Genomic DNA, 22,179 nt, shown 5'->3' with positions numbered 1-22,179 from the left:
GGGAGCTGGACCCCTGCCGTAGGTGCCAGGACTGCTCCCTCTAGTCGCCCTGCTGGCTACTGGCCAGTCCCTCCCACCCAAGGCACATGACCCCGAATCCCCCTCCCCTTTGCCCCTCTCTGAAGCATATTGTAGAACAATGAAGATGGACTGAAGAAGGGGAATAATCTCGAGGGCAAGACACCCTCCTCTCCTCTTTGTTTTGTTTGATATTTTGCAAGGGATTCATGCCCAGCTGAAGTAAGAAGGAATGAAATCTTCTTTCCTTAGTCTCCTGTTTGTTTACAGATCCTTTCTGAGCCTTGAGGTGGCAGGAGAAATGGAATAAAATCAGGTCTGAAGTTGGAACAGCTGAAACTGTATGAAACCAATGAATACAAAATGCATACAGCAAAGCTTCACCCAGAGATGGGTTTAACAGACAAACGTGGCATCCCTATTATTTCCCGCCCATTAACACCCTTTTGAGCTGTCTATGTCCTGAGACAGGGACCGGGTCACAAGGAAGTAGGAATGATTTGTAATGAGTTGAAGGCTACAGAGATTCTCAAAGCTATTCCCTGGAAATGCCCAACAGCTCACTGCACACAAGAACAGCCATGAAACCCAGAGACGCAACTCACTGACGTGACTGCCGACATCCTGTCATGTCAAAGGCTTAATCCCAAACGGGAACTTGGACTGCTTTTGAACAGCGCTCTGCACAGTCAGCTTCTGCTCCATGACAGGCTCCTAGGCACTACTCTACACACATAACGAACAATCACTCTCCCCTATAGCCCTGCTTGATAAATAGGAACACTCTGAACACACTGAAATACCTGGAGGGACAGTGTCTGCACCAGAGACACTATTTGTGTTTTAATGCCGTGGGCCAGATCCCCAGCTGGCATTAGTTGACCTTGCTCCAATGACTTATCCATTCCATTTCTGTCACTGTGCTGCACCCATGGGCTTCTTAGTACTCGACAGCCACAGTAAGAATAAGACTCACATCCTACAGCTCTAAAAATCACATACCCCTCTCATGGGCATGGGAGCCAACAGAGAATCTCCACAGGCTGCTTATACTAAGTGGTCTATGTCCCACACTCAGGACACTTCTCTCCCTGGGAATTGTTCACTGTCCTCTACTTAATAGATTGAAATTCTAGTCCATTTGATAGCTGTCTGGCAAAGGTGTTGCTGGGGACAGATGTATACCTCCAAGTATTGTAGATTCTGATTCCTGGGACACCCTTGGCTATTCTAATCTATGGAAGACATTTGGGATTATCTTCTGTGGCAGGAGGAACTAAATACTCTTCTCCCCAAATACCTTTCACAAGTGCACCTTCTGGAGCAGCTGCACTGAGACCAGGATGGAAGGGTGTGTGTGTGTAAATGGATGCAAACATGTGGAACAAAAAAAAAAAGAATATTTGTTGTTGCTCCAGATTACCCTGCAGGCTGAAATGGACAGATTAATCTCTATCTCTAGCTGCCTGCTGGGGCACACGTGCATCAACAAAGACAGACCGACCATGCAGGAAGCATTTGGGTAACTGCAGGGATAATCTTTTATTTTGTTCTCATGGGCAGAAATACATACACAAAGTAATGCGTAGGAGTGTGTCTGTCTCAAGAACTAAGCTAGTCCTATAGCTGTCAAATTAAAGTCTTTCCACAGATTTCAAGGGGCTTTGACACAGGCTCTTAGAGTACATCTACACTGCAGGCTAACGTCAAATTAAGATACGCAACTTCAGCTATGTTAATTGTGTAGCTGAAGTCGAAGTACCTTAACTCAGCTTTTGGCGCCGTCTACACTGCAGGAAGCTAAAGGAAGAACACTCTTTCTTCAACTCCCCATACTCCTCATGAAATGTGGGCTAAAGAAGTTGGAGTAAGAAGCCTGTTTTTTAAAATTATTTTGAAATAACTCTGTTCAGAAAATAAAGCTGAAGTCCCAAATTCCTAATGAAGGCAAAACTTTGAGATGCAACCAAGTTTGTGTGAGGACACAGGACAAAGGGAAATTCTGCTGTAGCATGCAGGTCTGTAGATATCTACACAGATCATTTGGTAATTCAATATTAAATTAATAACATGAGCCTGTGTAATCTATAAAACTGGAGTGGGGGAAGGAGAGGAAGAAATATTGAAAATCAACTTTTTAAGACTAAAAATGCCTCAGATTTCATCCAATAACCCTTTTTTACAAGAAATGTTTGATTTGTAAATAGTGCCATTTTGTCCCATGGGAGTTGTAGTTCAGGGGCCTTGTTCCCTCATTGTCCTCTATGGGTCAGATGTCCTACCTGGACTACTACTCTCATGATGCTCCATTTCACTGTGCTTACTGAGCTGCATCATAGGATATGTAATCCACATACCAATCCTTATACAGAGAAGAAAATGGGGGTGTGAGGCCTCTGAACTACAACTCCCATGAAGCACTGCAATAGTATTACAGACTCATAATTTTTTCGTCAGTCCCCTCCCTTCCCAATTTTGGGATGTTTCCAGTTTTCCCATACAAAAATGTATTTTAAGTAAAAGTTCCTAGGAGAGCATTGTATAACTTCCATGCATCCCCATCCCTCACAATGTAATTGAATTAGTCTGGAAAATTATCCTACTGTGACATTTCCATTATTTTAAAGCTATCTATCTATCTATCTATCTATCTATCTATCTCCAAGTTCTCACCTTGTACACAGAAAATTCTACAAAAAGTATTCCGATGGGATTTCCTGCCTCGTGAAAAGGAGTAAATATTAGGACTCATGACAGATCATAGAATCATAGAATACTAGGACTGGAAGGGACCTCGAGAGGTCATAGAGTCCAGTCACCTGCCCTCATGGCTAAGTACTGTCTAGACCATCCCTCATAGATATTTATCTAACCTACTCTTAAATATCTCCAGAGTTGGGGATTCCACAACCTCCCTGGGCAATTTATTCCAGTGTTTAACTACCTTGACAGTTAGGAACTTTTTCCTAATGTCCAACCTAAACCTCCCTTGCTGCAGTTTAAGCCCATTGCTTCTTGTTCTATCCTCAGAGGCCAAGATGAACAAGTTTTCTCCCTCCTCCTTATGACACCCTTTTAGATACCTGAAAACGGCTAGCATGTCCCCCCTCAGTCTTCTCTTTTCTAAACTAAACAAACCCAGGTCTTTCAGCCTTCCTTCATAGGTCATGTTCTCTAGACCTTTAATCTTGTTGCTCTTCTCTGGACCCTCTCCAATTTCTTCACATCTTTCGTGAAATGTGGTGCCCAAAACTGGACACAATACTCCAACTGAGGCTTAACCAGCGCAGAGTAGAGTGGAAGAATGACTTCTCGTGTCTTGCTAACAACACACCTGTTAATGCATCCCAGAATCATGTTTGCTTTTTTTGCAATAGCATCATGCTGTTGACTCATCTGGTTCTTATAGTATTCTCACCCCAGTTCTTCAGACTCCAGTTCTTTCACATAGGTTTGGTTTAGAGATGGATATGAAGCAAACTCCATTAAATTCTGGAAATACTGGAATCCAAATCACAATCCAGATACTTGTCACGGGGTGTCTCTAATGTTCTGATCACTATCAGAATTGAACCCTATATCCGGCCCTATTAAGGTTTTCCCTTTGGGATCTTATATGTGACTGCAATTTGTGTGACCACATGAGTTTCTCTGGCCTTCTCAAGTCAGTTTAAAAACCTCTGTTGAAAAGCAGTTCCTTGTGTTACCTTGAGAATAACTCAGTCAGCAAAAAGGGATAAAGTACTGATTTTAAAAAAAACCCACATGTAGAATCTGGACTCTGAGGCAACAAAGACAAACAAACTAAAAACTCATTTACAGGGTGTGCTCTGGGCAAGCAGATGTCCCAGCAGCATTCAGTTTTTCTAAGAATGCTGTTCCTTTCTGCCTCTGGCTTGGGGCCTCTCATTCGGTCACCTTTGAACAATATTTTAGCAGGTGCAGTCCTTTTCCTGTGCTTGTTATTGCTGCTAAGAGCATGCTGAGAAAGGGCTGAATGAATGTTTATGCATTTACCTGCTGTGGGACAGGACAACAATGCTGAGCTGAGCTTTGACTCTAGTATTAATACTTGGGGAACACCAAATAGGATTTTGACACCAGATTTAACTGATACTTTCCTTCATGTTCAGAGTATGCAGTTTCAGATCCAGTTTTACTTTATTAGTATTTAAGATCCTTCATGCTTCCACTCCTTCCTAAGTAAGCAAAAGAGCATGTGTCCAGTACATACACCCCTCTCAGTTCATTGCTGTCCATCACCAATTTATCCTTGTTGCATGCTATAGTCAAACCACCATGTGATCTCAAAATCTCAAGCTTACAAACAATGAGTAAGTTTTACACATACTAGAGATTTCATTGATTTGTTGGATTGGGATCCAAGCTGAGCTAGACTGGTACTTGGATGGGAGCTTTCCCCAGAACTATTTATAAGAAAAGATGGCGATTCTGTAGTTAACTCATTTCCTCAGAGTTAGTCTTGAAACAATGTTCTAAAGTGGTGCTATTGTGTACTATGTTCCTGGAGATGCCATTTTCCTAGTAGATGTCAGACTGTGGCATTAAACATTTCTTATAACTACAAATAGCGTAGTACTTTTTTTTTCAAGTGCAGGCATGTGTTAAGCCCAGTGTCGTCTTGTACAAATTCCCACTTGGCCTAATTCAGTGCATCAAACATGCCCCTTTCATGAGGATACAGAATTATGTTTTACTCTTACATAGTGGTGCCTGGTGAGAATTTGTAAATCCCATTGCAGTGTAAGACAGGATCACTTTAGTAACCTTCCCTTAGCTCACTGGAGGGTATTTTTAGAATCAGACAATACTTGCGAAGTGTTTTGAGATTTTTTAGGGGAAGAGTTTGAAGTATCAAGTCACACTATTCATGTTTGTTTAGTCCACTGACTCCACCGATCTTATCAAAAGGACGATGAACTGCTCTCAATTTATTTTTCTAGCATGTTTGTCTCCCGGCTTCCTTCAGCAGCAGACACATGGGTCTTATTGTTCAATGGATTTTCTTCTTCAACAATAACAAAAGAGTCTTTAATGCAGCAGATGAGGAAAATATTCCTCTCCACTTTTGTTTGAGTTCAGATGTGTTTAGAATATGATTCCAGGACCACAATGAGACCATTGTCTATTTGGGAGCAGCTTGATTCCCAAGTTCCAAGGGAAGATGGCAAATCCTGACATTGTGTGGTACTCTGCCTTAGTTTGCTAGTCCCTGAACCTGCTGTGATTGGAACAAGTTTTTCTTGCTATACATCAGTGATGGGCAGCCTGCAGCCCATCTAGGTTCTATGTGTGGCTTGTGAGACATTTGGTTTACCATGGCCCATGTGCAGGGTTGCCAAATTCCACTGGTTTTCACAGAAGTGAAAGTAAATTAAAATTTCTTAGAGGTCCTGTCCTATTGCAAACCTGGGTCCCTGCCAGCTCTGTAAATAGCTCCCTGCTGGCTTGTGCTGCAGCTCAGCCATCTCTTGCCCGAGCTGCACACCATGGCGCACCCGCTTACTTTCACCTCTGGGTTTTCATCTGCGTAGTGTTTAACTGAACACACTAAAGTGACACACACGTAAAGCAAGAATATGTGACTGAGAACCGTCACTTCCTCTGCATCCAATCAAAGTGCTGAACTCCATCAGCACAACCTGCTAGCTCAGGTACGCAAGCTCAGTTAACAAATCTACCCTACCCTGGGAAACCATCTTGATTACGACCATCTTGTGGCCCACTGAGATGGCGGAGGGCCACTCATTAACTTAGGTTCCCCATAACTTCCATAGAGGCAAGTTTGATTTGTTTTTCCATGGATGTGAGCTAATGAAGGTGGGTGCGGGAAGGATTGAAGTAGGTGTCACTATGGCACCAGGAGTGACTGTATGGTAAATCAAATCAGAAGACGACTCAGGTGAGGTGCTCTTCCTCACCCTGCAGCAGTTTGTGACAGTGACTATCTGTGGACCTCAGCCATCTATCAGGTCAGAAGGCATTAGAGCTGCTCATATGCACATCAGTTTCCCCTGCTTGACAGAGCTAGTAGATTTGTTAATTTAGGTCAAGTGTGCATAGAGTTATGTCAGTTGACTGCTGCCCTCGATGGATGGGAGGGTCAACTTGATCCTGGATGCTGCACAAGTTGGCTGAAACTGTTGACAGAAATTCTCAGCCAGCTTTGAGACCATATATCCATTGTACTGATTCCTCGCCCTTTCCCCTCCTTATCCAGTTAAAGCTGCTGCATATTTTGCATGTCTGAGAACAGTAGCAGCGATGTTATATGGCAACCCTTACTCATGTGAGTCATTGTGCTGACTTCCGTGAGGGTGCATGGACATAAGCAAGTAGAACTGCAGCAGTGCACCCAACATCATCAAAAAGGTGATTAAGAGCAACACTAACAAATACCACTAAAATCCTGATGTTATCAACATATTGTCTAGGTTCAACACATGACAATTCCATACAATGCTACACACATGAGCTCATGTGATCTTCATTCTCATTCTCCCAGCTCCTGGTGGAAGCTAGCCAAGGCATAGCCAGTCTCTAGGCCTGGAACTTGCATGCAAGGAGACTTTTTCTAGTCTTATGGCCAGATACCACAGCCTAGACTCACCTCAGTAGTTCCACTGAAAGCCATGGGATGATGCACATGAAAGGCTGCAAGATGGGACCACCATGACAACTGTGAAGAGGAGACACAGAACTTCCCAGAGCAGAAAAAGAGAAGCTCCATCCCCTTGCTGCAGAGTTTAGTCTGATTCAGACACATGACATACACAGGAGAGCAGATAAAGCTAGTTTAGTCCAATGTATTTAATGACTCAGAAAGCCTTAATGACCTTGACAAGCAAGATGGTACAATCAGCAGGTGGATCAATATAAAGAGAATTGGGTTTTAAGGAGGGTTTTAAGGAGCAAGACCATTCTTTAAGTTAAAGCTTTTATAAAATCTGAATGCACCAGTCAGTATTTCTCTGGCTGATCAATGCAAAGGAGAGAGGGATTGATTGCAATTAAAGCAGGTTAACAAGAAGGGTAAATGTATTCGCGTGACACTGACTTTTGCTTGTTATCATAAGGTCAAATCTTCGATGACCAAGATGTCCTCTTAAATATGTTTTGTTTTAAAGAAGACAAGACATTTGAGGCCCAGAGTGAAAGAGGATTATATCCCTTTTACCCCCCCACCCCCCTTTGCCTGGCCACTGCTAGTTTCTTTCCTCTGACTTTAATGGCCATTTCCTTCACCACGGTGAAACCTGAGAGACACACTATTGCACCTACAGATTCAGCCAAAAGAGACAGCAACAGAAAGCAGCTCTCATATTGTGGCAGCATCTCATTACATGTCAGGCTATGTTAGACCGAACCAGGCACTTCCCTCTAAAGTGTCTGCCCTGGTCTATTGGGCTAGATAGGCCCTTGGTCTGATCGAGTATAACTAGTCCCATAGAATCATAGAATACTAGGACTGGAAGGGACCTCGAGAGGTCATCGAGTTCAGTCCCCTGCTCCCATGGCAGGATCAAATACTGTCTAGACCATCCCTGATAGACATTTATCTAACCTACTCTTAAATATCTCCAGAGTTGGGGATTCCACAACCTCCCTGGGCAATTTATTCCAGTGTTTAACTACTGTGACAGTTAGGAACTTTTTCCTAATGTCCAACCTAAACATCCCTTGCTGCAGTTTAAGCCCATTGCTTCTTGTTCTATCCTCAGAGGCCAAGATGAACAAGTTTTCTCCCTCCTCCTTATGACACCCTTTTAGATACCTGAAAACGGCTATCATGTCCCCCCTCAGTCTTTTCCTTTCTAAACTAAACAAACCCAATTCTTTCAGCCTTCCTTCATAGGTCATGTTCTCTAGATCTTTAATCATTCTTGTTGCTCTTCTCTGGACCCTCTCCAATTTCTCCACATCTTTCTTGAAATGCAGTGCCCAAAACTGGACACAATACTCCAACTGAGGGCTAACTAGTGCAGAGTAGAGCGGAAGAATGACTTCTTGTGTCTTGCTCATGAGAGCAACAGTACTGACACAAGGGACTAGCTTAATCAGAAGTAGATGATTTAAAACCCTAATTTACATAGCCAGGGACACTTCTGATTTGTTACAATTTGGTAGACAGTACCAAGTAATACCACCATAATAAGCAAAAGACACATGTTCAGTGGAGCTCACTTTGGCTTGGTACTTTGAAGTCTGCAAGCAACCAAATGCAGGTGAGCTGCATGCTCAATTTGCAAGGGTAATTGGTTTATGTATATATTTATTTTTAGTGTCCAAAAGGGTGCAGAGACCTTAATAGCACAGATGCAGTGATCAAGGTTAAAAGAAAACAAGGGAAGAATCCAGTTGTTGAAGACTGAAATGCATGCCACGGAACCAGTCTCCACCTCATTAACATCAAAGGTCATGCCCAGGCCTGTCATATGTCTACAAGTGAAACGTGAGAGAAAAAAGATTATGTTTTGTTTTCCATAGTAAATCACATTGTTTTAAAAGCATAAGTAGTAAGGCAGCCACATAAAAAAAAAGCAGTTAGAGATGTTGAAAATCTAAATGTTTTGGCAAAGGCCCTTTTTATCGCTGTGATTCACAACACTTGTTTGCCAGTCAAACTGTTGTGAGCAAGTTGTCGTGGAAACCAAACAAGTTCAGTATTAAGTGACAATAACTTAATAGTGGTTTTTCATTTTTTCCAAGCAGCATGTTACTGGCTCAGCACCCCATCAAAATCCAGTCAGCTCCTTAGAATGTTGCTGTTCACTTCTCAATAGATAGGTGTGATGGGCTAAACTCCTCCCTGGGACAGTGCTGTTGTCTCTCACTGTAGATCTTCTGGGAGGCTCAGGAGTGCTGGGACACCAAATGTCATCTAGGAATAATCACTAGTGGCAAAGCAGGTGCACCACGGCAGAGACCTACACTGTAGATGCTTCAGCTGCTAGCCCCTAAGAAGACCCCCAGCATGCACTCCCAAATACTGCTCTGCCCCCAGAGCCTAGACACTGCCATTGTGACCCACTGTTCCTCCGCTGGCTTCCAGCTTCAACAGAATCTGCCCCAGACGACCATCATTTCCCTGAAGTGAAAAAGAGAAACAGCAGGTTCCTCCACAGACTTGCCACATGGCCCTCTGCTGACCCTTGGTGTTGGTTACACCAGAGAAGAATTGGCTCATTAAATGTGTTGCCCATGACTGGATGCTACCTTGAGCTAGCACTCTGCACAGGCTCAACATAGGAGCGAGGTAGTGGATGTTGGGAAGATGCTTTGTTTATCTGGGCATCTGAAGGAAAGGCTCCTCACAGCTCCCAGTGGCTGTTGTTCGCTGTTCCCAGTCAATGGGAGCTGTGGGAAGTAGCGCGGGCTGGGCCACCACTTCCTGCAGCTCCCATTGGCCAGGAAAGGTGAACTGTGGCCAGTGGGAGCTGCCAGCGGCCCTACCCACAGACACACAGGTAAACAGAGTGCCTGGCAGCTCCCCGGTGAACTGCGTCCAGATCAATGGCCGCTTATTGCCCACCATTGCCCTAAGCAGAGGATCTCTGCAACAATCTTAATAGGCCCATCAGGCCTATCTGTCCCAGCTGGTACAGTCCACCCAGTAATACAAGAAAGAGAGTGTTCCATGAGGAAAACAAACTCAGTTATCCCATTCCAGGCCAGCCTTCTAGCAGTCAACAGCTTCTATAGGATTTCTCGCTTGTTCTTTTCTCACAAAACAGGAGACCCATTTTCTTTCCTAACTACTCTTTAGTCCCTTCCCTTTTTAATTGGCCCTTCATTATCTGAGAGTGAGGGCAGGTGTAGTCAGGTGGGCCCCTAGGGCCTCATTGACCTTTGCTGGCTCAGTGTGGATTGGGTGTACTCCACCATGCCTATGGACACTGAAACTGTTGGTCCAGCATAGAATAAATTGAATTGCATCTCAAAGGAAGAGGGTACTGGTTATATAGCTCATTTTCATTGTGAATGCAATGAAAACCTCCACTTCTTTCATTTGCTGGGAGCTGCGACAGAACTCAGCCTGGAGTGCTAGAGAACCCAGGAGGTCTGGCTGCAGACTCTACAGATCCAACTTCCCAGAGGGCATGTGGGGCCTCGCCCAAGGCTTGCTGCCATCACTGTGTAATCACCACACTAGGCCAAAGTCCCGATAATGCCTGCTGCTGGACTAAAACGGCAATTCTGTTCCAAGCCCTGTAGGCTCCTCAGGGAGGCTTCCAAGGGAGTGCATGCAGGGAAAGAATGAGCCATGTGCCTCAGGGCTGCCAGCCTCTCCATCCCAGCTCTTCTAGGCTCCAGTTTGGTACATGGCCCAGGTATTCTCAGATCGTGCTCAGGAGCTGTTGAGCAGCCAATTTAACAGCTAGACTACTGGGCCTGTACATACCGAGGGACACAGCCTCCCACAGACTGTTTACTCTAGCGGCATCTCAGTGCCTCAGTGATTCCGGATCCCACAGTGCCATGTCACTGTGAGATCAGATTGCAATGACACATCCTGATGTGATTTCACCTTGCTGCCTGCCCTCCAGTGGCTTGGACTACACAAGCAAGTTCTACACTTTGCAAGTTCTGTTCTTCCCCCCCTCCTCATTCTGGGCTCAGGCGTGTAGCTGAGGACCCTGGCTTCCTTGCAGTACCTGGCTTCCTGATTTCCATTCCCCAAGCAATATCACCCAGCAGCTTGCAGCTACAATACAAGGCAATGAGGCCAAAATTGGCAAGAGGACTTCCAGCAAACAGAAACAGGACAGCCAAACAACAACTTGATCGGTGCCAGTAGCTGGAGTGACCATGGGCTGGAGACAGGCGCCTCTATGACTTCTCCAGATTGGTGGCAGCAGAATATGGGCATTTTGCTTTCAAGAAAAAAAACAACCCATTCTAAGCCTTGGTAAAAAAAAAAAAAAAGGAACTGGTTTATTTATTATTTGTTAATTTCCTGAATCAAGTAATTGAATAAAAATGCGAAATTGAATTGAATTGGAGGTGCCACAGAATTCAGCCTAATCTGGAGAAGCATAAAAATGACTGAGGGAGTTGGGAAGGAATAAGAGAAACTCACAATATAGAAATGATTTTTTTTTCTACTGTGGTAATAATCAGTTCCTGATGTGCTAGGTGCTGTACAAACAGTAAAAAGCAGTCCCTATTCTGAAGATTTTATAGATGAGTTTGGATGGAGATGTCTAAAAATGACACTCTGGATTGAGATAACCTGAACCTGGGGAGGATGTCTGGATCTAGTTCTGAAGTTCATGGTTACAGAGCATCTCCCTAATGGGTCTCATCTGGAAGCTTGGATCTGAACACCCTTGAACTTGGGTAGAGTTCTTCTGACCCAGATCCCATTACCCTGACACCTGTCTGCATCACCTCCCACAGCTCCCATTGGCCAAGAACAATGATCTGTGGTGAACTGGAGCTTCAAGAGTCCGTATCTGCAGAGGTGCAGGTAAATAAAGTGCCAGCAGTTCACCAGAGGCTAACCCTAGCAATCCACCTTTGGCTTATTGTCCACCATTAATCATATGAGATGGAGACGTCCTCCTGCTTCATTCCAAATGTAGAACAGAAATATCTTTGGAGGGTTTATGCCCAAATAAAGTGTCAGTGGCTCACCAGCAGCTAACCCTGGAGAACTGTGTCTGGACTGTGGGCCACTTGTTGCCCACCCCTACTGTAGATGGAATAAAAAGTTCGCCACTGGCAACAATGGAGGACATGAGGTGGCAGCATCTGCTAAAATTAAACATTTTCAAATCGATAGGCCAGAATTATTTACACCCAAGAGTTTTAAAGGAAGTAGCTGGGGAGCTCCATTAGACTATGATGTAAAATCTTTGCTGGCAAACATTACAGATAACACAAAGATTGGTGGGGCAATAAATAATGAGGAAGACAGGTTACTGTTACAGATTGAACTGAATTGCCCATTTAAAATGGGCACAGCCCAACAAAATGTATGAGCGAGGTTATGCTCCTGGGAACAAAGAATGCAGGTGTCATGGAGCACATCACTTACTGCCTGACCGACACTTCCTCCAGGTTCCTCTGAGGATTAGCTCAAAGTGGACACCAGCATCCATGGTTTTCACACCATCGCTGCTTCTCTGCAGTCCACCTGCATTCCTTCCCTCCCCCATCACATCAGGAACTGCAGTGTCCTCTTTATGGCTCAGCCCCTTGGCTGTGTCCTCCCTTACAGAGGAGGGTTAGCTCCTCAATAGACCAGCTACTTCCACAATGGATGGCTGCAGTCAATTATCCTGCCACTTCCCCAGTGCTGAGTGAGTGGGGTATCCAGACCTGACCATTATTCTGGGTGACAGCCCAGACACTCTGTGGGTCACAGCCTCCTACTGTACCTCAAATTCCTCTCACTACTGCTATGTCTCCTTAGCCCAGTTGTCCATGGCCTTAGCACCTTCTCCCTTCCTTGGGGCATTCAACTATCAGTCTCAGCAGGGAGCCATAAGGTCCTCTTACCATTGAGTCCCTGCCAGTGTAGCTCTGTCTAAGATGTCACTGGTCTCTCAGCCTTCTAAACAGACTTCACTCCGTGAGTTCCCAGCAGCAACTGACCCTGTTCTGCCCTGTGTCTTTTTTTAAATGGACCTGTTGGACCCTGATTGTTTGTTCCTCACAGTTGCTCTCCTATTGGCTGCTTCTTGCACAGCAACCCTAGGGATCTATTAACCCCTTCTCTGCCACTGTGGAGCAGATGCCCATTATAGAAGGTTATACCTATGGGATGGGAGATTGTCTTGGAAAGTAGATAGATAACTGCCTCAGCATGAGCTCTCTGGGCAATGCTGTGACTAAAAGAGCTGATGTGAACTGTAGATGTGTAAAAAGGGGAATGTCTAGTAGAAGTAGAGAGGCGATCTTATTTTTGTACACAGAATGGTAAGGCCACCACTAGAATACTGTGTCCAGTTTTGGTGTTCACAGTTCAGAAAGGATGAAGGATGGTGGTTCACAAAATGGTCCAGGGATGGAGAACAAGTCTTTGGATGTGAGGTTTAAAGAGCTCAATCTTATCAAAGAGAAGACTGAGAGGTGCTGTGATCCCTGTGTGTAGGTGCTTACAGACAGAAGAGACAGAGGAGAGTTGGGGGGCAATAAGAAAGAGACAGCCTTCCAGATGAAGATTGTCTAGATCCAATGGATGGAGGCTGAAGTTATACAAATTAAACCTTGAACTATTGGTGCAGTTTCCTAGCAGTGATGCCAATTAACCATTGGAACATCTTAGCAGGGTTGGTGGTGGACTCAATGTGTGGAATCTTTAAAACAAGATCAGCTATCTTTTGGAAAGATGTGTGGGAGAGAACTTCTGTGTGGTGGTGTGAACATGTTGGTCAGACTAGTTTATCACAGTGATTCCTAAGGCAGCTGAAGTAGAAGACAAATTGAGTGAGCATCAGGAAATGCTATTCCACTAACACTTGGAAAACACAATCTGTTGTTGGGAATGCACAACTCCCATTCCCTTTTGAAGAAGGGTCAAAGTTCACCTGAGATGCCTATGGCAGTGAGTGGTGGGATTCTATAAATTCCTTCTGCTTGCATATAAGCTTCCTTGCCCCCTGACTCATGCTCCAGCAAAGGAAACACTCAGACAATGTGTTAAATATCAGGGGGCATCAGGAAATGTTTTAACGTTTGAGGTATGTGACATGATGGCTGGGTTTTTTTAGATTTGGAACAGGGCTGGGTTTCCTGATCCTCTTACACTAAACAGCCTGCAATTCAATTCCAGGCTGTGTCATTGATCCTGACTGGAGACCTCTTGGAATGAGAGCCCCTCAGAAAGTTATTTCACACGTGCAGAACAATTTCCGCCCGTGAAGCAGAGGCAAATTGCAAAAGGAATGAAAATAATCCTTTGGATTTATTTAGAACTTTGAGTGGTGCTGAATCACATTACAGGAGAAGGGTGGTATGGAGGAGAAGGATGAAGTGGCACCTAGGCTGCCATGCAAAGGAGCAAAATTGTAACTGTCATTAGTTTGTTCATGAAAAGATGCCAACTAGTCATAATGGCACAAAGGCAAAAAGCTCTTCTGACTGCAGGCATTTATTACAATGCACCACACTCACTCTTGTCATTTGGATGAGATGTGGAGCCCAGACCATGAGGCCATTACAGATCTTGCATGACTTTTTGCAAGTGAGTTCTCACCAAAGCAGGTAGATATAGTTGGACTACCTAAGATTTCCACCACAGCTTCAGCTGAAGTCAGAATTCTTCATTTCCAGAAGTACATTGATGTACAGTGTTGCTGTATGCTGTGAGACAGCTGCTAGTAATCTCTGTACAGCTCACGTGGCTAGTGATCCCCGTATAGCCTTTACCTACCTGATTGGGAGAATGACTGAATTAATGCTTCAGGGATGTGCCTGCATCAAAACACAGATCCAAGCACCCTGACATTTAATAAGGCTGGATAAACAACAATCACATTACAGGAGAAGGGTTAAACAAAGAATCATACAGGGGGAGGACACAAGGGGATCAGAATTACTTAAAAGCAAAAAGGAAGAATGATTTGATTCTTGTCCCAGTTCAATGTAAGTAATGAATTCCTTTGGAACATTGGCTGAGCTCCTTTGTCTTCCTGTAGAGGGCTGAGGTCTCTCAGCAAAGTAAATTATAAGCAATTAAAACTGAATGAAAGACTTCACTGGTAGATCTCAAAGTGCTTTAAAAAGGTCACAATCATTAGCTTCCTTTTACAAATTGGGGAAACTTAGGCACAGAGAGGTGCATTGACCTGCCCAAAGTTATCCAGCAGGCCAGCGGCAGAGCCAGGAACAGATGAACAGATTCCAGGTCTCCTGAGTTCTAATTAAGTCCTCTGTCTCTCAGCCCACACACAGTGTAACCTGCAAGTGAGCAAACATACACATGCATGCATACATCCACATACAACAGAGGTGGGGAATCTTTGGCCCCCGGATTGCCTGGATCTGGCCCGAGGCTCAGTGTCTTTCTCCTTCTCAATCGGGCCACGTCAGTGAAGGGTTTTTTTGTTTTGTTTTTTTGCTTCTGACTTGTTGTGGCCCCCCCGACAGATTTTTCTGTGGGTCAGTGGCCCCCGACCCAAAGAAGGTTCTCCATCCCTGACACACAATAATACAACCCTTTCTGCCTGCACAAGCCCTGAAGGGCTAGTAATTCATGCCACTAATTCTTTCTGGAAGAGCCTCTTTTATTGCTGGGTGGGGAAGCGGAAAGCCAAATGGCTCTGGCTGAGGAGAGCAACTCAAGGTACTGTAGGAGTCTAACTAATTGCTGTACTGGCTCGAGGTGGGGATAGGGCAAGAAAGCTTGCCAGTGAATACTGCATAGCTGAGCTTTCAGCCTTCCACCCTTTAAAGGATGAAACGTAAGGGAAGGTGTCAGAAGTCAATTTGCTTTGGCATCGAGAAAGAGAAAATACAGCTGGCCTGGAGCCAGGGGGTTCTTACTGGATGCAACAGAACAGATGAGTATTTGTGTGTGTCCCAGCACCCACAGGCTTGGCACTTGGTGCCGCCGGGGGGATGAGGGTGGAGGAAGGGTTTCTGTGGAGGAAGGGTACTTCTGTCTATTCCTCACTTCAGAATGGGGGGTAGTGGGAGGGGAGAGCACTTGGGTGGGGAGTAAAGAGGATTTCTTTTAGCTACATAATATTGTCTGTTGTAACCCTTGATATACTGGTATTTTCCAGCCAGCCAGCCAAAGGAATGACTTAAGGGACACTCATTAGCAATGGTTTCAAGGAGAACTATAATGGAGCTAACTCATGGACCAGTGTGTCACCTCATGGCATAGCATGGCATTGTAGCAGTTCCCCTGTTTCCCTTGCCAGAGACGTCATCTCTTCTGACAACGTCTCTCTTTGTAGGTAGGTCTCTTACGTAGTCTCTTCTTACAATGCATGGCCTCTAGCCAGGTCATAAATAATCATACACCTTCTGAGGTAGTCAAGAGGCCAACTGGCCAAACATCCCATGATCCAGTATTGACTCATCAGTCCCAGTGCGGGCTCTGTTGTCCTTGCCCTGTCTTCCTCAGCAAGGCTTTCATATTCCCCCTTCCTTGGCCTAGTTGGGGTACCTAGGCCCATCCTCTCAAGTAGATCCAGCACGAGGGCCTTTGTTCAGACATCTAAGTCAGGCTCCTGACAAGCTCTTTCTGCTTCCTTTGGCTGCTTCCCAATCTCCACCTGTCCACAAGTGTCTTTCCCAGAGCTATATCTCCTGCCTCCAATGTTGGGAAGTCTGACTCCCTGTGTAGCTACTTGCCAGTCTATTGCTGAGGAGCCTGTTCTTGGCAGGACCCAGCCACCCTGGCAACTGCCTGGAAGCCTTTCACATTGCTGCCTTTCCCATCAGGGCCATGCTGCCCCTCTCCTCTCTTAGTCCTTCCCCATTGGTCTTCCTTCATAGGAACCAGTCTCCGCCCAAGCTGGCTTTTCCTAGTTGGGTCTGATCCTTCATAACCCCTGTCTTCCCTCCAGGTGCCACCAAATTAGGCTCTTCAGTTCTCTTAGCCCTGTCACCAACAGTGTTGGTTTATACATCCCATCACAAGAACCAACCCCCACATTAAGGTAACACAAACCTTGTGGAGGAGTTTTAAAATAGTTGGCAAAGCTCATGCCTCTTCTCTCTGCCCCCAACCCCAACCTTTTTTCTTTTTCACTTCTGCCTTTCGACTTTCATGTTCAGGACTGGCTCCAAAACATCTGGAGAGAGGCTGCTGACATGAGCTTGTGAGCCTCATTTAACAGACCCAAATGGCTTGGAAATGATTGTGGTGCTTATCTAAATGGCTGTTAAAATCTGAACCTGTCAAAGCCCCTTTGTCACTAACATAACCACCACCATCCCCAAAGGGTTAGCTACCTGTAAGGAAAAAAGCTTCCTCCTGACAGTTCTGTCTTCAGATTATCTTGCCTTTGCTGGATAAATGGGGAATGGAATAGGATTGGATAGGAATAGACCAGATTTAGATTTAGATAGTAATCCTGCTTTCACCTAGTAGTCTGAGAAGGTATCTTCCCATTTGTAGTTTTTGTGTTTGGGTTTCTCCATATGGAAACTGTTATTCTGAATTATTACAAATAATTACTTAGTGACACTGGAATTCCTAGGCACAGAATCACATTGATATTAACCATCCTCCCCCTACACTGCATTAACTCACCCTGGTTACATTAGACATCATTTAGCCCTATTTAGTTTTCACATTGAAAGGTCTGGCTAATGCCTGCAACCTCAGGTTGCCACTTTTGGGAAAGTAGGTTGCATACAGGACAGTTAGTCAAAGCAGCTTTTAACAGGGCAGAGGTGTTCTGCAAAACTGCTGAAACCCCTTGTAAACCTCATGAGGACTGGATAGTCTGAGAAGCAATCAGAATGCTTTCCTTGACCCATTCCTGCCCTGGGAAAATCATTTACCCAGGCAGTAAAATTTCCTTACATGTGAACTATAAATGTTTGTAGCAGGGGTGGGGAACCTTTTTGGGGTTGGAAGCCACTGACCCACAGAAAAATCATTTGGAGGACCACACACAAGTGAGAAGAAAAAAAACAACCCCCCCAAAGCGAAACAACCCCCCAAACCCTCATTAATGCAGCCCCTGACTGAGAAGGAGAAAGACACTCCCCACACTCTCCCCCTCGCACACTAGGGAGCTCAGGCTAGAAGATTTTGTGTGCTCAAGCCCCGTGGGGGAGGTGGTTGGCAGGGGGACTGGAGTGCCAGCATGGGCTCCCCAGTGCTGACTGGGAGGGCCCTGAGCCTTGGTGGACAGATCCAGGCAAGCAAAGGGCCACATCCAGCCCTTGGGCCTTAAGTTCCCTACTCCTGGTCTATAGAAAAGCTTGAGTTTCTCCCAACAATCAGCAAACCCTCATCTAACATCACTTTTTGCAAATATGTTACAAGAAATGTCCCCTACCACACACACACGTTATCTGTGATCTTGAATACTAGAGCTTTGGATACTGGAGCCATCTCATAGGCAGCCAAAGCTGATCTGAGCTGTGCTGGCATTAATGGCATCTCACTGTTCAAGAAGTGAGATGAAAGAGTCTCTGGGTACGTCTACACTGCAATGCTATTTTGGGATACTGGAGTATCCTGAAATAGCTATCCTGTGTCCTCACAGCCTGTTATTTTGGGCTCGCAATTCCGATGTCCCTGTAAACCTCATTCCACAAGAAGTAAGGGACATTTTTGAATAGAGCTTTATTTCAAAATTTGGGGCTGTGTGGACAGCACCAAATGATGAAATAAACTATTTCGAAAAAGCATTGAAATAAGATATGCAATTTGCATAGCTCAAATTGCATATCTTATTTTGAGTTATGGTGCAGTGTAGATGCACCTTTTGAAACTCTGTCAGTTCAGGCATCCTGCCCTCCTCACTCTCAGCTCTAGTCAAGTGAGAATTAAAGAAAGGAGACTTGTTTTCAGTGGGGAAAGGGATAATCGCATGGGGAAAAGAGGACATTTGCGCTATTAGACTTTTCTTAAAACCCATCCAGCAATGTGCACTGGGAAGCTGGGACTGCAGACAAGGCTGGTGGCAGAGATATTACTACCCCACATTAACACTATGCGAGAAAGTTGATCTAAGATACATAACTCCAGCTACAAGAATGGCATAGCTGGAATTGATGTCCTTAAAGTCAAATTTCTGTGGCATCCCCACTGCAGGAGGTCAACAAGAGAAACTCTTCCATTGACTTCCCCTACTTCTCACAATCCTGTGAAGTACCGGGGTTGATGGGGGCACCATCAGTGGTTGATTTATCGAGTCCTTACTAGACCCACTACATTGAATACTGGAAGATCCATCTCTGAAGTCTGGATCTCGGGGTAAGTGTAGACGTGGCCTAAGGGGAACAATGGAAGGATGTGCAGACTAAAGGAATGACACAAACCAGAGGGCGGGGAGTGCAGAGACCAATAAAGGCAGAGGGCATGAGGGAGATAGAGTTGGGAGTGGGGGTGGGTGGGTGAGAAATAAAGCTAACCACTCCCAGGCCTGGCCCTCTGCATGCCTGTTCATTTCTTAGCCATGCTGCAGAGACGAGTTAGGGCTATGCTCTGTCTCCCACATCAGAGAGTTTGCTCAGGCTCAGGGGGAGGCAGAGCCTCAGGCAGAAGAGGTGGGGGTGGGGCAGCCAGCCCTCAGCACTACCCAGTCAGTGCTATGTCCCCTCCCCCACTGGCCCTCAGAGCCAGCAGGAGCCAGCTGCACGGGACTCTGGAGTGCACTGTCTAGCGCTCCAGTGGTGATTCTAAAGGGCCCAGGGCTATGGCAGTGGTAGTGGTGTCTGGAGCCCCAGGTCCTTTCAGAATCACTGGGCCCCAGGGTAACTTACCTCTGTACCTATCCTTGTCATCTGGCCTGGATCAGAGTGAGCACAACAGCACAATACCAACACACGTCTCGTCCCTTGGCAACCCTCCCTCTGAGAGTATGAATTGAAAGGGCCCAGAGTTGTCTCTGTAGGCAGCGTGCTCATTTGCTCTGACAGAAGGGCAGGGTCCCAAAATATGTGACAAACTTGGATTTCCAAAGGTCCAGCCTTCACGTCTAGTCCAGTTTATGGTGGGTACTATGATGTTACATCTATGTGGGTGTGTCTAGACTACTGAGTTTTTTCTAAAAAACTTCACCTGCATCTAGACGGCCATCGCGTTCTTTCAAAATTAAATCAAAAGAACGCAGCAGGTTTTTTCGAAATTGGTAAACCTACTTTTACCAGGAAGATCGCCTTTTTTTAAAAGAGCTCTTTCGACAAAAGGCATTCTTGACCGCAAACAGGGCTTTTTCCGAAAGAGAGCATCCAGATTGCCTGGGTGCGTGCTTTCAAAAAAGCGGATTGCTTTTTCCAAACCCTTGTGGCAGTCTAGGCAATCTCTTTTGAAAGAGGCTTGTAGTCTAGATGTACCCTGCGTGACAATGTTACATCAAATGGAAGAGAAGACAGGGGAGGTTACTTAAACTGGTGTCTGGGATATCAAGGTGTATAAAGCTGACTGACGCTGTCTGCTGAAAAATACTTGGGTCACTGTGGTGTTTCATAGGCTTGATGCATGGGAAGTTTGCACATATGGGAATGACCCAATGCTGACCTCCCTTTTATGAAACCAGTTAGTCAGATGAATGTCTGGAGCCATGCTTTGCTGCAAGCACACGCTGAAATGGATGAAAAATGCACTGGCTGCTGGGGCGGTGGTCCATAATGGGGTGGTGAAACATATGAAGCAGTAAGGTCACAAAAGACGTGGGGAACGCCTGCTGGAGTCATTCATTATAAAGCTCTGGGTGAAAGGTGGGTGCTCTGAGAGCCACTGCTATCAAAAGAGGGATTTGAAGTATATGATGCCGATTGAATATGGTCAAATAAATATTTCTGGGGTTCTACAAGCACGACGATGTGACACCTGCCTTCACAAAACTTCCCTGAAAGCAGCACATCTAGGAGTGAAGATAAAGAGCCCCAAGGGACTCTAAAAAGACAGGAAGTAGCACCAATGTTCCAGGGCCGAAGGTGAGCACACAGTAATGCACAGAGCAGGTATTCAGGGATGCCCATAGCATATAGGCAGCTGTTCCCAGAGCAGAAAGCAAGTGGCATTCAAAAATACACTTGGGTTTCTCTCTTGCATGAACACATAAGTAATTCCATCCTATTAGCTGATCTGTGCATATTTAACTTCTAATGAGCATGAGTCAAGGGAACAAGATATGGAGCTTTTTACATCACAGTCAAGTTCTCATCCAGCGCCAAGTTCCTAGTAGGCAGGTGCCCATGTCACTAAAGCCACTCTCCTATCCAGCACTGTTGTTGGCAATCATAGCAAAGAAGCCAAGGACGGAAGAGACCAACAAGACCAAATTCTTTTATTTCTCCTAGATGGGGTCCCTCTTGCTCCAGGGGGAAGCATATTGGCTTGTGTGGAATGCTTACATTGCAGATGCCCAGGCTTGTATGAATTCTCTGGACCAGGTAATTTAATCTCCAGCAGCATCAACTTTCTCCAGCACTCCGTTCACTTAAAATATAATTAGAAATAAGTAATAGAGCCATAGATGCCACAAACAGCAGCAGTAACTTTGAAGTATGTTGTGCATGAATAGACTTGTCCAAGCAAATTAAGGTGCAAGTCAAGACTATAAATTCTGAGATTAGAGTTGACCCAATTTTAATACCACTGTGTGACACAGAAAATCCATTCCAGGCCCCAGAGCAACCTGGCCAGATTAGGAATTGCTATTGTATACAGTGCTTTGGAAGTGCCAAAGAGTGTTAATAAATCCTGACCATTTAAAATGGACTACAAGAGAGGTTCATTATCTAGATATAAAACAACCTTAAATATAAGAGTTCTATCAAAATGTTTATGAACCTGTAGATTTGTGATATAAATTGTGTCTGAGAAGCTTTGAAGGCAATATATAATAAAAATGTGTGAGGCTAAACAAATGGGCAAAGTGGGTTCTGAGTATATTAAACAGACTTAATGTACATACACTTGGGTTAAAATAAATCTTGAACATGTTTATCAATCGTCACACACCTTAGCGTTACTAAATAATAAGATCAGACTTCTGTAAAATGTGTTCTATCACTGTATCGCTGCTTCCCAAGACATCCTAAGAAAAGGCTGGTAAGCCATGGTGCTTCCATGGCAGAAATGAAAACTTTATAAATTCTCCAACACTTTCTGATGTCACTGCTCAGAATTCTAAAAACTTTATGCAAGACCACTGGGAATTGAGTAACAAGTAGAGCAGAGCTGAAGAAAATACCAGTTTACACCATGTTAGAGATGCATTGTGTACCAACAAATACAACCAGACAGCCTCAAGGGTGTTTATTTCTGTGCAATTAGTTCTGTGCAACCCTACAGGTGAGTAACAAACCATTTTAGTTATAATTAATCTAAAAAAGCAAGGGACTTTTTCTATTTGAGTATGCTGTGCCCCAATAGGGATTTGGATGCATGATGCATCGAGAAGGCCGAGTCACAGAAACCTGCAGAGGCCAATTGATAGTCTACAGAGAGTACAGGGAACTGAAGAAAACAGCAACACCATGTCAGCTCAC

The 22,179-nt window shown here is 44.9% G+C and overlaps 1 long non-coding RNA gene across 1 annotated transcript in view; it reads left to right on the top strand.

Annotated features, from left to right (window-relative positions):
- LOC112543566 (uncharacterized) overlaps positions 1 to 22,179 on the top strand; it is a 59,373-nt gene that overhangs the window by 28,678 nt on the left and 8,516 nt on the right. Inside the window, exons 2-3 of the long non-coding RNA XR_012906887.1 lie at positions 8,322 to 8,491; positions 20,986 to 21,078. This is a non-coding gene — a long non-coding RNA (uncharacterized LOC112543566). The remainder of the gene's footprint in view (positions 1 to 8,321; positions 8,492 to 20,985; positions 21,079 to 22,179) is intronic.

This window comes from Pelodiscus sinensis, chromosome 13, assembly GCF_049634645.1.
Source record: "Pelodiscus sinensis isolate JC-2024 chromosome 13, ASM4963464v1, whole genome shotgun sequence".
Classification (NCBI taxonomy): domain Eukaryota; kingdom Metazoa; phylum Chordata; order Testudines; family Trionychidae; genus Pelodiscus; species Pelodiscus sinensis.
The sequence above is the reverse complement of the archived record's forward strand: the minus strand, read 5'-3'. Positions and strand labels throughout refer to the sequence as shown.